This window comes from Sciurus carolinensis, chromosome 16, assembly GCF_902686445.1.
Source record: "Sciurus carolinensis chromosome 16, mSciCar1.2, whole genome shotgun sequence".
NCBI classification, from domain to species: domain Eukaryota; kingdom Metazoa; phylum Chordata; class Mammalia; order Rodentia; family Sciuridae; genus Sciurus; species Sciurus carolinensis.
The window spans coordinates 35231726-35248500 of NC_062228.1; the positions used below are offsets into that span (position 1 = coordinate 35231726).

The window sequence follows — 16775 nt, forward strand, 5'->3', positions numbered from 1 at the left end:
GTCAATTAATAAATTAGTATCCCAAGGCATTTAGAAACCACATATGGTCATGATGTACAACTATTCCTTTCACTCAATGCTTTATTTCATGGAGGGAAGGGTTCTGTTATCATCTTTGTGTTCTTTTATCTCAGTCCACGTTTGCAACTTAGACTTTCTGCATCTATGTTTACAAGTGATCTTAGTTATGTCTTTCTTTCTTTGTAATATGGAGATTTTGCAGATTTGGTTCCAGACCACCAAAGTGAAGCTAAAATCACAATAAAATGAGTCACAAGAATTTTTTTCCAATGTATGTAAAATTATCTTTACATTAGACTATAATCTATTACATGTGCGATAGCATTATATCTAAACAACAATGTATACATCTTAATTTAGAAATACTTCATTGCTTAAATTACTAATAATCATCTGAGTTCTCGGCAAGTCAATCTTTCTGCTGGTGGAGGGTCTTTGCCTCACTGTTCATGGTTGCTGACTGAGCAGGGTGGTGGTTGCTGAAGGTTGGTGTGCTGTGGCAATTTCTTAAAATAAGACAACAATGAAGTTTGCTGCATCAGTTGACTCTGCCTTTCATGAAAGATTGCTCTGGAGCATTTTATGCTATTAGATAGCATTTTACCTACAGGCATTCTTTCAAAATTGGAGTCAACCCTTTCGAACTCTGCTGCTTTATCAACTAAGTTTAGGTAATATTCTAAATCCTTTCTTGTCATTTCAACTATGTTCACAGCACCTTTGTCAGGAGTAGTTTCCATCCACTTTCTTTGCTCATCCATAAGAAGCAATTCCTATTCTGTTAAAGCTTTGTCATGGGATTGCAGCAATTCAGTCCTATCTTCAGGCCCACTTCTATCTCTAATTCTCTTATTATCCACCATTTCTACAGTTATTTTTTTCTACTAAAGTCTTGAACCCTCAAGAAGTCATCTATGAAAGTTGGAGTCAACTTCTTCCAAACGCCCATTAATGTGGAAGTTTTGACCTCCTCCTGTGAATCAAGAATGTCCCTTAGTGGCATCCAGAATGGTGAACACTTTCCAGAACATTTGAACTTTACGTTGCCCAGATTCATCAATGGAGTCACTATCTATTGCAAGCTACACACAGTCTTACAGAATATATTTCTTAAATAATAAAACTTCGAAGTCAGAATGACTCCTTGATCCATAGGCTGCAGAATGGGTGCTGTGTTAGCAGGCATGAAAACAACATTAATCTTGTTGTACATCTCCATCAGTCCTCTCAGGTGACCAGGTGCATCAATGAACAGTAATATTTCAAACAGAATTTTTTTTTTCCTGAGCAGTAGGTCTCAACAGTTGGGCTTAAAATATTCAGCAAACCATGCTGTAAATAGATGTGCTATCATCCAGGCTTTGTTGTTGCACTTACAGAGCAGAGACAGATTATGTTTTGTATAGTTTTTCAAGGCCCTAGGATTCTTGAAATGGTAAATGAGCATTGACTTTAACTAAAAACACTAACTGTGTTAACCCCTAACAAGAGTCAGGCAGTCCTTTGAAGCTTTGAAGCCCTGCCTGTGAAAGTCCCAAATGGCATCTTCTTTTAATACAAGGGTGCTCCCTCTACACTTAAAATCTGTTGTTTAGTGTAGCCGCCTTCATTAGTTACCTCGGCTGGATCTTCTGGATAACTTACTGCAGCTTCCACACCAGCACTTGCCGCTTCATCTTGCACTTTTATGTTTTGGAGGTGCCTTCTTTCCTTAAAGCTCATGAACCAACAGCTATTAGGTTCAAACTTTTTTTCTGCAACTTCATCACCTCTCTCATCCTTCACAGACTGGAAGAGCTTTAGGGCCTTGATCTGGATTAGGCTTTGATTTAAGGGAACATTGAGGCTGGTTTGGTCTTGTCTGCAGAGCTTTCTTCCTATCAGCAATAAGGCTGTTTCGCTTCCTGATCATTCCTGTGGCTCCTTGGAGAACTCTTCCCTTTGTATTCACAACTTGGCTACTTGTTTGGTACAGGGGTCTCGCCTTCACCCTGTCTTGGCTTTTGGCCTGCTTTCCTCAGTAAGTTCAGTTATTTCTAATTTTTTTATTTGAAATTAGAGATGTGTGACTCTTCCTTTCACTTGAACACTTGGAAGCTATTGTCAGGTTACTTATTGGCCTAATTTCAATATTATTACTCCTCTGGGAAGAGTGAAGCCCCAAGAGGGGGAGAAAGATGAGAAATGGCCAGTCAGGACACACACAACATTTATCAACTAAGTTCACCAAACAATTGTAATAGAACATCAAAGATCACTGAGAGAGAATAAGAATTACTAAAATGTGACCGTGGAAAAATGTGACATAAAGAATGCACATGCTGGTAGAAAAAAAGCACTGATGGACTGTTCAACACAGGGTTGTCACCAACCTTAATTTGTAAAAGGGTACAATACCTGCAAACTATAATAAAACAAAGCACAATGAAATAAAGTATGCCTATATTAGGGAATATTACATGACTGATTTTTTTGTAATATTTTGATAAGTTCATACGACAGCTTTATATCATTTTCTATAATCCTGAAGGTGTGTATGTATGTGGAATAAACATATGTAGATGTTTATGAATATCCATATGTGTACATAACATGGAAGTTTTCCATTACTTAGTGGTTTAGAACTCACTAAATTAACTGAACCTAGTATATTTTTGGGATTACATCTTTGATTGCTTTTTAAATTTCTTTCATAACTATTAGTCTTCTCAGGTGCTTTTCTAAACTCTAGTCCAGTTCATTTTGATTAATTTGTTCTCTATTTCATTAACAGGTATTAATTTTCACTAGCTCTACGTAGACTTTTTACTTTCTTTGTTCTGTCTTGCTACCCTTTCCAGTTTCCTATTTTAGAGATGAGTTTCTTAGTTCATCTTCTGTTGCTGTAATTCAATACTGCAGTCTGGGTTATGTAAAAAGATTAAAGGTTTATTTAGCTCACAGTCCTGGAGGCTCTTAGTCCAAGAGCATCTGCTAAGGGCCTCACGCAGTTTCATAACATGGCAGAGAACATCACATGGTGAAAGAGAATGAAAGAGAGAACATGAGCAAGACAAAGCCAAGGAAGCTGAATTCGCTTGTATAAAAATCCACTTTTGAAAGAACAAGTCCCCTCCTACAAGAACTAGTTCACTCCCTTGAGAGCAGCATTAATCCTTTCATGAGGGTTCAGCCCTTAAGATCTAAACACCTTCCAAAGGCCCCACCTCCCAACACCACCCTGGGGATTAATCTTGAAGTGAGTTTCGGCAAGAACATTCAACCCCCAACAATGAATTCATTAACATTCAAAACTTTTCTGTTTCCTGTGAATGCATCTAAAACACCAAAATTTTCCTCCAAATACAACTTTGACCATCTTTCATTGGTTTTTGTCTTGAGCTTTTATTGTTGTTCATTTGTAATATCAATTTGGCCATCTTAGATGATGAACCATTTTTTAAACATTTTTCTCTTCCATCTAGAAAATAAAGAAAACACTTTAAGTTTTCCATTGTGATTTTAATTGAGATTTTTATAATTGGGAGTTTATAGTTTAATTGAGAAAGATTAATATTAAATTCCCTAAGAACATAGTATGTATCTCCATTTATGTGGATCTCCTTTTATGTCCATCAGTAATTTTAGTGGTGCTTTTACACGAGTCTTTTGCATCTTATTAAATTAGTAAGTTATTTTTGCTATTGTGAATGGGATCTTTTCCCTTGATGTTTTCTAAGTGGTTATTAATGACACAGTAACTAACAATTTTATTTGTCACTTTTGTATTTGATACATTCTGATATGATACTCTCATAGTAGAATTTATAGTTACTTGGTTTAGTCACTTAGATTTTTCTAGGTGATCAAACCATCTGCATACTATTGTACAAAGTAGGTGCTTGATAAACTTGCTGAATAAATATTGAGTTTCTGAGCTTATCTTCCAAGTAGTATAGACAATCTTATGCAATTTACACATCCCTCAAGAACCTTGTCTTTCATAAATCTTTCAACTTTTCCCAAATACATTCTAACGTTTCTCTATAAATTCTTTGTACCACTGATTTATTTGCCCATATTGTATCAGTTATGCTCTGGTCTTAAATAATTTAGAAGAACCAGAATGCAAAGAATTCAAGTAAAGCATTTTCAAAAATATTAGGGACTCAATAACAGATACTCTCATGTTTCTGAAATGACTTCTACATTGAATCTAAGCATCAGGAGTGGAGGTCACTTATCTTTCCCATTGGCTCTATAAGCCCTTTCACACCCATACTCTTCCCTCAGAAATTAGCAGAGAAAAAAAAAATGCTGAAATTTGCCCTGTTGGCAACACCCACCCAGGAGGACTTAAAAGATTTGAGAAATGTGAACCGTCCTCCCAGAAACAGATTTGCTTTTTCTATATTTGACTTAAGCAATCCAAACTTAAAATAATAAATAAATAAAATCAATGAGCACTAGGGAGGAGAAAGGAGGCAGGAAAATGAACCCTTTGAAAATTCCTCTAGAGAGCCAACTGCAGCCTATTAATATTAACACACGGTGCCTCAACCCTTGGATGCTTTTGGAGATTCACAGGCTGGCTCTCGGGAACCCTGCTGCGATGGTTCTTTTTGAATGCTAGGAATAAGATCCACAGCCTCTAAGTTAGGCAGAAAAAATGTCCATTTTCCTTTGTGCACACACTTTCATAGGAAGCTGCCTCCGGCATAGAAGGAGGAAAACTGAGAATTCTTAACAACAGGCTGTTCCCTGGCAAGGAAAATCCTTATTTAAGAATCTTACAAAGTGAAGGATGAATAGAAGACAATGAAATGAAGCTCAAATTCGTCTTCAAAAAGTATTTCTTTCTGAGATAGACTCAGTTATTGGTATTGCTTGGATGGTGACTTAAACCTTTTATACTCAACATAGTACGGTGAAAACAGTAGGCTACCTTAGGTCTAAACAATGACTGGAGGGAAGGAAGACTTTAAAAATTAGAAGACAGGAAAGAAGGTGCCTCAGCCACTCCCTTAAATACTTTAGACTTCTTGATGGAAATTCAGACTTGACCTTCAACGCAAAGAGATTCTCACCTATGGGCGCCCAGAATGGGGTAGGACTTACTGAGCAATGACATGGTCAGGCAAACTGCCACATGTTGAGTCCTCTGAGACTGCTTGTTCTCACATCCCTGTCTGCTGCCACTTCCCATTTCCCCTTAACCTGTTAACTCTTCCAAATCCTTTGAGTCAATTGACAAGTCACTTTTTCCAGTTTGCCCTTAGTCTTCCAGACCCTGTGACCCTCTGTTGTAGTATCTATCATGCCCGATTTTAACTGTCCACCTAGCTTCTATTCAGTCTTCTGCCTTTTCCCACTAAACTTCGTGTCAGCTAGCATTGAATACTACGCACCTAATACCATGCCTGGTACCTGATAAGAGCTCCCTAGATATTTGTTGAATGAATGAACAGAGTGGAGACCAGCATAGCACTTCCATGGGCAATAAGCTACCTTCTTGCCCTAGGGCTGCATTTCTGTTCAAAATGAAAGCATTTTCAAGGTTAAATATATTCTTGGAGCCACATCTAATTGGCCAGCTTCCCAAACACTAAATTATTTAGTTCCAGAAGAAAGATTTTTTTTCCCTTGGCAAATCTTTCCTTTTTTAAAGAAAACTGGATGAGGTGATTGTTGGAAGAAACTGAAACATTACCAAGTAGCTGCAGAGATGTCCAAACACTGCCAAAGCTGTCCCACAGGTTTGCCCACTTGGGGAATATCTATAAATATTTTCCTCAGTTAGGCTATTAAGGTAAAATTATCTTGAAAACACATTCTAAATGTGAAGTTCACAAATATTTGCCAATAATCCAATGCCCTTCCTTTCTCTCCTTTTCAACACTATTGAATATGAAGGGCATCCTTCATTTAGGCAAAATAGTTCAACTTTCAAGTGTGGTCAAAAACATCACTAACTCTTAAATCAGGTATATTAGTTTTTCAGGGCTACCAAAGCAAAGATCCACAGATTTTTGTGGCTTAACCAATAAAAATTCATAGCTTCACCATTCTGGATGCCAGAAGTCTGAGATCAAGGTGTAGGCAGAGGGTAGGTTTCTTCTGAGAACTTTCTCCTTGGCTTGTAGATGACTGTCTTCTTCCTGGATTTCCACATCTTCTTCCCTCATACATATCTGTGTCCAAATTTCCTTTTCTTATACAGACTCTAGTTATCTTGGATTAGAATCCACTCTAATGACCTCATTCTAATTTGTCTCATTAAAGACTCTATCTCCAGGAGGCTAGGGATATAGCTCAATGGAAGACACCTGCCAAGCATACAGGAAGCCCTGGGTTCAATCCCTAGCACTACTACACCACCCTCCCAAAATGGTCCTATTTCCAAATACAGTAGCATTTGAGGTACTAGGAGATAAGACTTCAGCATATGAATTTGGGAGTAAATAGCCCATAACATCAGGTTACAGTGTATTTCCTCAGATATTTGTGGGAAGAAATGGAAGAAAAAGGATCACAAACTCAATGGCTATTTTTTATTTTTTTATTTGACAGTAGAATGTATTTTGACATATACATACAAGGAGTATATCTTCCCATTCTTGTGGTTGTACATGATATAGGTTACACTGGTCAGGCATTCACATATAAACAAGGAAAGTTAAGCCCAATTCATTCTATGGTCTTTCCTAGTCCTCTCCTGCTCCCTTCCTTTCATTCCCCTTTGTCTAATCCAGTGAACTTCTTTCAAGAATGAAAATCTAGGGCTGGGAAGGTAGCTCAGTAGTAGAGCACTTGCCTGGCATGCATGAGGCCCTGGGTTCCATTGCCAGGACTCAAAATAAAGAAAAGGAATAAAAAATCTATAATATTTCAAAAACCCTTGAGAAATGGAATCTGCCCATTCAAAACTGGACAATCTTTAGCACAAAGTCCTAAGATGAGAAAAGCAGTAATTTGATTATTCTGTGATTTAAATCCCTTCTTTCCATCTGAGTAGAAATAAGATAACTGTAGTTTTCTTGTATTTTTATTTTGGTTTACCCATTCCTTTACATTTCCAAAGTACCTGGAGTCTAGAGACAAGGGGTGGAGTTGTCGGGGACAGGTGAGGGTTGGAACAGCCCCTTCTCACTTTGGTTGCCCCTGCTGGTAGCACATCACTTCCCTCCAGGACTCAGGGTGAGAGTGAGGCAGAGGAAGCAGGAGGAAAAGTGACTATGGGGTGTTGCAAATCACATCTGCCCTGACTTTGATTAAACAAATACACTTTTCTTTTAGAAGATAAGTGTATTTAATAAGACAGCCCAAACCTGTCATCCCTCTTCACCCAGACATGGAGGGGATTTTTGAATTGTTTTGTTCTTTATTTTTTATTTTTTGAGAAGATGGGAAAGCAGGCTGTTGGGAGCATCATTTACTCTTATTTGACAACAGCAGGAAGACTTGCAAAGAAATGTCAGAGGTGAACAGGGCATGGCCCAGCAGTGGACGTCCCTGTTCTTTGTTGTGCCCTGTCTCATCTCCACTTACTTTGCTCCAAACGTTCTCAGAACATGCTCAGAACATGAGCAATGTTCTTGCTACTGAGTTCCTGACTTTTCCTAAATCCTTGGATTGTTTTGGGGTGATTTTCCCCCAGAATGATGTTGGATGTTGTGAACAAATTCTATCTCCTACCCAGTCTTCTTTCTCAAACTCAACTCCTATGTCCTGCTTCCTACTTGGCACCTCTACTTAAATATCTATAGATACCCCAAACTCCTAACCCAACGCCTGATCCCCCCAACTTGCTCTAGTCACAGGCTTCCCCATCTCGGCAGATGGCAGCTGCATTCTTCCAGTTACTTGGGCCAAAAACCTTGATAGTCACCTCTGACTCTTGTCTTTCTCTCACATTCCACATGCAACCTGTCTGGGATTTCTGCAGGCTCTCCTCTCAAACTATATTCAGCATCTGACCTCTCACCCTCTCCTGGCTGCCAACATCTTTTGCAGGATTTACTGCAACAGCCTCAAAATTGGCCTCTGGCTTCTCTCATCTCTTCTCCCAGCCACTCTCCCAGCAGCCAGAGTGCATTCTCCAAAATGAACCTGCCACTTCTCGGTTCAGACCCTCTAGGTTTCCCAATTAATTCACAGTAAAATCCAAAGTCCCAGTCACAGCCCACAAGAGACCCCATGACTTCAGGCCTCCTTTACTTCTCTGATCTGCTGTGTTGCCACTTTCCCTATCACCTTATCTGCTCCTTCACAACCTTCCCAGCCTGTGTCTGCCTTAAGAACTCGGAATGGAAGGTTCATCCTCAGATACCAACATGGCTAACCACTCATCAACCTTGCCTGCCCTTCTCAGTGTGGCCTGTCCTGACCACCTTGACATCCCTCACACCTTTGCCTCGCTCACTTCTATTTTTTCCCGTGTACTTCACATAACTCACAGACCCCATAACTTATTTAGTTTTTCTCTATTGTTTGTTGCTTATTCATCCGCCAACACTTTTCTTTCCTCTTCCTCAACAAGAAACTGAGTTTTGCAAATGCAAGGATCTTTCTTTTGTACTCTGAGGTATCCAGCACCTGGGATAGTGCACGGCATATATTAGATACTCAATAAACAGTTGCTCAATGAATAGCAACAACAAAGCATATATCTTTTCAATGAGCCTCTTTTTATGCAATCTAGTCCAAATCCTCTACTCTTGCTTACAAGCAAAGCACAACAGAGAAAGGGCCCTTCTGAGCACACCATGACCTCAGAAGAGAACCTGATATACTTTTCTGTATTGGAAGAAAAAAAAAAAAAAAACAGGATCAAAAACAGAAAGGAGAGGAAAATATATAGAATTTATGCTCATCCATATATTGAATTCAGCTTTGACTGAATAGGGGTCCTTTCTATCTTCTGTGTTACCAGAAATCAATGGGGAAATCATTGGATTTGGAGCCAGGAAACTCAGCTGAGCATCCTGGCCCAGCTGCTTATATGACGTGGCCTTGGCATTACACTAAACTTCCCTGGGCCTCAGTTTCCTCATCTGTAAAGCAGAGTGAATAATCCCTGTGCCCCAGAGTTGCTGTGAAGATTAAATAGGATCATGAATGTGAGTTGCCCAGCACAGCCCGGGACTATATGACAGCCCTGCACACTCCTTACAGTCAGAGCATCCTACTTTGGGGGAAAGAAGTTGTGCCCTGGCTCAGGTAAACCCGTTCAACACCCCACCACCATTTATTACTGTGCAAACTTGGGCACATCACCTGGCCCCTCTGAGCCTCCATTGCCTCGTCCTTAAAATGGAGATAGAGTTGCCTGTCCTAGAGGACAAGGAAAGGGATCCCTGAGTATGTGCCTGGCACATATAAATGTTCAGTAAATATTTGCTGCTGCTGCTACTGGTGCTTAGTAAATGTTGTTTTCCTTCCCATGAAGAAAGCTCCAGAACATGAGCCAGACCATTCATTTTTTTTTCCTCCTTTGATGTCAATAATGACAACATGCCCCCAAAACCTGACTCCCTGGGAACATTTTGATGGGATAACAAAAATGTGTTTCTTGGGTTTTCTACAGCTCTAGTCCTATGACTCCTGGCCTGGAACTGTCAAAATAAGCCTGAGACACAGGCTTCCTGCCAAGCTCTCTTGGAGAGGGAGAGGTTTAGCATGTACTCCTTCCCTTCTCCCTGCACAGACCCCACCCCACCCAATCCAGTTCTGTGGCTGCGGCACACTGCATCGGCTGTGCGTGAATGATTTGGTAAAACAAGGTTTATTTTTATGTTAACTCCCTTTGACAGAGCCCAGGGTGGTGCATGGAGAAGGCTGGAGGGTAGAAATGTGTAAAATTGGTTCAGAAATGCCTATGAGATGCTGTCAGATATCACCAGGGTGCTCGGGGCAAGGGTTATGGCTATGGTGCCCTCGTGACTGATTTTGGGCCATGGCTTATGAAACCCTGCATGTTGATCAGGACTCAGAGCAGTTGAAGACAGACAAGGACACCAGTCTACTTCGAATTAGGTCTTTCAGGGTGATACAAGATGCCAGGGGCAGCAGTTGGCTGCCAAACCTTGTTGTTGAATCATTCAGCTCCTTTGTCACTTCTGATTTTGATATGAATCTTGTAAAACAGAGACCCTCCTGCTTCTTAAGGTCTTCGAGTCAGAAATCTATGAAAACAACTTGGCCCCATGCTTACACAAGCTCACCCTTTCCCTGGCCTCTGCTTCCTTGTTCTGACTGCAAAAGCTGGACCCTCCACATGAGCTGAATTAGACTCCTTTGCAAACCACTGGGTTCCATCCATAAACTATCAGCTGTATGAATGTACATCTCTGATTGACACAACGATCATTTGTCCAAATTCCCAACAAGAACAGACATTAAAAATAGCTCATTGTCCTCTTCGAGTGCCCTTTCTGAATTTTGAGAGGTTTATATTGGGGGTCTTGGGTACAAGTGAAAGAAACTCAACAAATTGACACAATCAAGAAAGGAGCTGGGTGTGGTGGCCCATGTCTGTAATCCCAGCAGCTCCAGAGGCTGAGGAAGGAGGATCAAAGCCAGGCTCAACAACTTAGCAAGGCCCTGAGCAACTCAGTGAGACCCTGTCTCTAAATAAAATACAAAATAGGCCTGGGGATGTGACTCAGTGGTTGAGTGCCCCTGAGCTCAATACCCAGTACCCACCCCGAAAAAAAAAAGGAGATGAACAGGTCCTCATGACTGAGAAGTTTATGGATAATTCAGCTTCAGGCACAGCTGGATTCAAATGTCAAAAGATGTTGCCAATCATCAGTGTCCCTGTTTAGGCTCTGCTTTCTTCCACGCCCACTTCTCTCCCAGATGGGCTATTCTTCCTGCTGCAATCATGGATTCCCACTAACTCTAGTTCCATGTCTACATCTTGCCAGGGGAAAGAGTTGTTTTTTTTTTTTTTTTTTTCTTTTTTTGGTCAATATTGCCAGCAGAAGTCCTGGCAAAAGGCAACCATGGACCTGGCTGGTCCTGCTCGGGTCTCATGCTTACCCATGAACCAACCACTGTGGCCAGGGGCATATAATGTCCTCACACAATCCCCATCCTAATAGTTGTTATTAATAATCTTCTCTGTGCTAAGACTTTACCTGTATTATTGCTATTGTCACAAAATAATTATACATACCTATTTATTCTTCCTATTCTACAGGTGGAAAGACAGGGTTAAAGAGGTTCAATAACTTGCCCAAGTTTATATCCCAAAATGCAAAATCTAAAATCTTAGCCCAGTTCTCCAGGACTCTTAATCAGAGGGTCAAAATGGCTCATCTCCTTGCTGCTCTAGAAGAAATGAACTTGCTCAGAGAATGTGCATCTACCCCACAAACATATATTAGGTACCGGTGGTATGCCAGGCCCTGGGTTAAGAAATGGCTGAGAAGTGGAGAATTCATGAGGGCATTGGGCTCTAAAGGAGCTCCACATCTTCCACAAGCCCCATACTAGCCCCTTCCAGAACCTGACTTCCTTACAGGAGGACCCTGTCATCCTGAGGGTGACATGACTCTTCAGGTGCTCCTGGGTAATAGAACCTTTCCTGTCGCTTGCCTCCGACCAGCGGGACAAACGACACGTACTCTTCAGAGGTTCATGAAGCAGCTTTCGCTTTATTCAGATAACACCTTCAATATATAAGCAGTCTCACACATAAGCAATTGTAACCAGATATGTCCATCCAATCCTATTAAAGGTCAAGCGATCACGAGCTCAAGCATACATGTAAGATATATCTGTCCACGCGCTAGGCGGCTGAACTAATTATCATACAGCCAATGGTAAATCTTCCTGTTTTTCTCAAGGCGCATTCAGCACACCCTTTGGCTCTCTGCCAGTCGCCATCTTTGGATGCATGTGGTGTCACCCTGGGCCCCGGTCTCACCCGCCATACTTTCCAAAGAGGAAGAAGTCACAATTGGCAACTTCTGCTATACCTGTTTCTCCCACCTCAAGGAGCCCACCATCTAGATGAGATAATATGAGAAGAAAGTCACAAACAGGTTTGGTCCCAGGCATAGTTTATTTGGTCCATATGGTCTTTTTTTTCCTTTGACAATATTGAAAAGACAAAAGATTTCTCATTCAGAGCCACATTTCTGCCCTCTCCTAAACATACCAGGCATAGCAGTACTGAGCCCATATTTCCACATGGCACAGTGGTTTAGAACTGAAAGGGGACTGATGACTGCTTCTGGGTGGGGACGGTGCCCTCCAGTTTGCCCTAGTCCCTTGTATTCCTTATTGCCTTACACCCAGAACACTTTACCTATGAATTCTACCTGCTCAAGGAGTCTAAGTGCTGAAGAGTACAAACGAGAGGCCAAGGGCATATAGAAAATGAAGAAATTAATTCCCTGGATGGAAAAGGAGAAATCAAAAAGAGGCTCCATGGAGAGGTCAGATTTGAGCCAGGCCTAAATAATGAGCAGAATTTTAAACACCAAAGTCCTCTAAATATATAAGATGGATTTTTCCATTAGACCAGAACAGTGCAGGGAAGGGTTTATTAATGTGAATGAAGGACATAGAGAAACACACAGGCAGAAGGTACCACTGATGCTCTGGGACCCCAACTTGCACAGACAGAGCCTCAGGAGCTCACACCACAGTGCACAAGCAAGACCAAGGACCAGCTGGACTAAATTCTGCAGCATGCCTAACACGCCTCACTGGGGCTCAGGACAGCACAGGAGCTCATGCGTCCAGCAGTGCAGTGCAGCAGAGGCCCACCCACCCTGTGGACCTCAGGCTGGAAGCTGTGCTCCAAACACAGTGGCAACCCACAATGTGACTGTATCTTCACCAGGCCTCATGGGTGTCTTGACTCACTCTCTGCCAAGGTCAAGGCCTCTTGCTGCTTCTTCCAGTTTCTTTCCCAGGATATCTCAGAACCTCCATTGCTCAGCCACGTTAGCCTGGCCACTAGCCTCCTCTCAGAACAGGGAGAAGTCCCCCAGTTGACTCTGAGTCCCCAGAGTTCTGTATTGCCCTCCTTGGGCTAGGGCCATGAGGTGGACAGAGGGACAACAGGGAAGTGAATAGCAATATGTCCAGCACAACTGGGTGCCTTCCTCCAGCCACCCTTTAAAGGCTGTAATTATCCCAACTTTGCAAACAAGGAAACTGAAGCTCAGAGAGGTTAATGACTATGACTCTGGACATGACCTCCCCTGACAAATGAGAATCACTTATGACTCTTCCAGGATTTTATGGAATTTAGAAGTTGTGTAGGAAGGGCTTGCCCAGTGCCTTGTATGCACTCATTTGTTTAAAATAATTAGGGAACATCTGCTACACCCCAGGCACGGTGCTTGACGCACAGTTACATCACTCAACAAAGTAGGCATGTTTCCTGCCACAGAGAGCTACAATGTGATTGTGTGTGCACGCACACTTATGAGTGTTGGGTTGGAGAAGTGGGGACAATAAGTAACCACATACAACAGTGAGCAATTGGACATCAAGGGACTTTTGGGGTGGCCCCACATCAGAGAGATGATGTTTCTGGAGTTCCAGAAGGATGTGCCATCTCAACAGGAGATTTATGAAACAAAAAAATTCTGTGGCACTGGACCCAAAAATGTGCCTGAGATAGAGGTAAGAAAGAATGAAGAGGGGCAGGAAGTTGGGGTGAGGCAGGGCCTTCTACATTGTGTTAAAGGGGTTGTATTTCATTCTCAGGCTGCTAGGAAATGTGATGGGAGGGATGGACAGAAATGGAGAGGTCTGTGAAATGACCTTGCAACTAGTCCTTTGGACCCCCCTATATCTTATCTCAATTTAGTAGGCAAAGCAAGCCTGTTAAAAATGTCAATCAGGTCATTGGACAGTACTCTGCTCAGTACTGTCCAATGGCTCTGCCTTCACCTCTGCATGAAAGCCCAACTCCTCACCAGGCCCTGTGATCTGGTGACCTGGCCTGTCACCTCCCTGCTCATGTTGAATAGCACCCCCCAACCTACCTGCAGGAAGGCTCCAGCCACACTGACCTCCTGTTCCCAGAACATCATGCCTCCCCTGAGGGCTCCCCTCTGGCTGATACCTCTGCCTGGGATTCTCTTTCTTCTCCCCCATCACCTTCACATCATTTTTTAAAAACTTCCCAATAAAATTTAAGACTGAAAATTGTCCCCACAGTACCTCTAATACTTCCCCCTTTTATTTATGCTTTGCTTTGCTTTTTCTATAACACATATCTTCTTATATATCATCAAGCCCTCTGGCCAAACACCACCAGGAACACAGGTGCTATAGAACATGTTCACTTTATTACTGTCGGAACAAAGGAGATCATATACCAGAGAGACCCCTGGGGCGTCTCCCTCATTACAATGCACAACTGCACCTCTGTTCCTGGTGGTCTTTTGGCCAGAGGCTGTTGACAATACCATAAATACTATTCGTGTGTGTGTGTGTGTGTGTGTGTGTGTGTGCGTGTGTGTGTTTTTTTCTGTCTCCTTTCCAGCTTCAAGGAGGTAGAGATATTTTGATTATTCTGTTAACTGACACATCCAAAGTGCCTGGAGCCATGTCTAATATACAATAGAAGCCCAATTCTTATTTATTCAAGGAATTACGTATTAATCCACTTGTGAACAGGGCTTGGTTGGGGAAGGGAAGAGTTACAGATGACCTGAGAGGACTGATTTTGGTAACGGGATGGGCAGATGTGTCATTTCCTGACACGGAATAAACAAGGGTGGGCAGGTTGGCAGGAGGGGTGGACGCAGAAAGGAGTTGATCAACTTCATCTATTTACAGTCACAGAATTATTAGCCCTTCAACTTGGGTCAGCCTCACCCACAGCGACAGGGACCAGAACCCCCACGGCCACTCCACCTTCCCCCTAGGTAGGCCTGAGCCCCCAGCTGGCCCCCTCTGTAGCAGAACCAATAATACATTCTAACACGTGCAAGGCACTGTGTTAAACACCCCACACAGATGATCTGACCCAGTTAAAGTCCCTATGATTTTAAAGACGGCACTGAGGAACAGAAGACAAGTAAGGTTTCCATGGCTGAGCTGGAATCTGAGTACAGATTGATCAGCTCCAGAATCCAGACCACTCAGAGCATTCTGCAGCCATAAAGTAGATGTCCGGACAGGAAGGTGGGGTTGAGGAGGTACCAAGCAAACTTGACCTTGTGATGAAGTAAAGGAAACCTAGCTTTTATGTTTGTTTTTGCCTGTTAGGAGGGAACTGTTTGCAGCAAACTCTGCTGTGCATCTCACGGGGAACCCCAAAGGCTGCCCAAAGCCCTCACAGCCTGCCAAGTCCTATTAAGGCCTGTTGTGCCCTAATGAGTCCACCCTGCTGAGTTACATAACAGGGAGGGGCTGGCGCCTCTGACAGGAGGCATCAACTGGGAAGGTCATAAAAGTTAAAAAGGAACCAAGCCCGACCTTCGCCACCTCCACCTCCAAAGGAGGGCAGTGGAGATCTGAAAAACACGGTTATTAACTACACCAGCCATGGGAGTTGCCATGGATACCACTAACCCAGCGTGGTGCTTCCTCTGCCCCTTAGTCCTGAAAGGCTTTGCTCTTAGCCCCATCTCATGCTGGTAAAAGAGAGATTTTTCTCCCTACTTCCCCAAAACAGGTCCTAAATGTACAAAAAGCATTTGAAGACTTGGAGCTGGGGGAGCTTCTTCCATTCTATGTCATGTTTTTGATAATTAGTTTCTTTCAAACTCTATTGTGCATCAGGCTAACTGCATTCACATTAATGTGGGTTTGTGTGTTTGAGGACAACTGTGCTCTTATAAAGTAGGGTCTGTATTACAGTTGAAGATTAGTGACTTGGAGTTAAAAAGAGGAAACTAGTAAGCAAAGAAAGGAATTCAAGTGTCTGTGTATCTGCCTATTGTGAAGGATGGTCATTAGTGATCCCGAGAGCTATGTTCAAATTATAGAAGACTATACAGTAAAGTGAGGCCTAGACTTTGTCCCTTAAGCCCCAGAGAACCCTCTTTGTGTCCCCAAGGGCTCACAAAACAAAACACAAAAAAACTGTGCCTGTCACATTCCCAATAAACATTTATCAGATAAACATATTTGAGTGCTACTTTTCACTTCTCAAATACTCCTTATCTCATTTATGTCTTACAATTGCACAAAATCAACAGTACGATTGTCTAATCCAGGCCAAAATGAGTAAAATAAATGATAATCATTCAAAAGTGCTACAGTGGAAATGCACTTAAATCTGCAACCCATAGTGGATTGATGGATGGAGAGAGGGATGATAGAAAGATATGTGAACCAGCAAGGACAGCAGAACGTCAATAGTGAAATTACTGGGTTGGACAAATCTCAAAAGTGCTTTCATTCCCCCCAATTCTATGTTTTATATTGATTTCCTGAGCCTTTCTCAGACACTTGCTATAAAATGAAGGTAAGTTAGCATTAGTTATCTAAGATCAATCTAAGATTAACCTTTGTAGTCACTGAAAACAGCTAGCATATGATGGGGTAGCAAGCAATGCTAGAATCTGGGGGTTTAACAGTACAAAGGTTTATCTCTTGCTCACGCTGTTTGTCCACAACAGGTTAGCTAGGGGCTTTGTGCCAGCAACACCTTTGACATTGCCATCTTTGTTGTTCTCTCTCAGAGCCCAGTTGACAGTGAGCCACTGGGCATTGCCTGAGGGAAGGAAGAGACTCTGTCAAAGCACAAAGCATGTTTTAGTTTTCTTTACATTTCATTGGGCTAAAGGAAGTGA

At 42.1% G+C, this 16775-nt stretch overlaps 1 pseudogene; it reads right to left on the reverse strand.

Moving 5' to 3' along the window:
• Positions 1–372: 372 nt before the first annotated feature.
• Positions 373–14060, reverse strand: LOC124966059 (tigger transposable element-derived protein 1-like; annotated as a pseudogene).
• Between the last annotated feature and the right edge of the window lie 2715 nt (positions 14061–16775).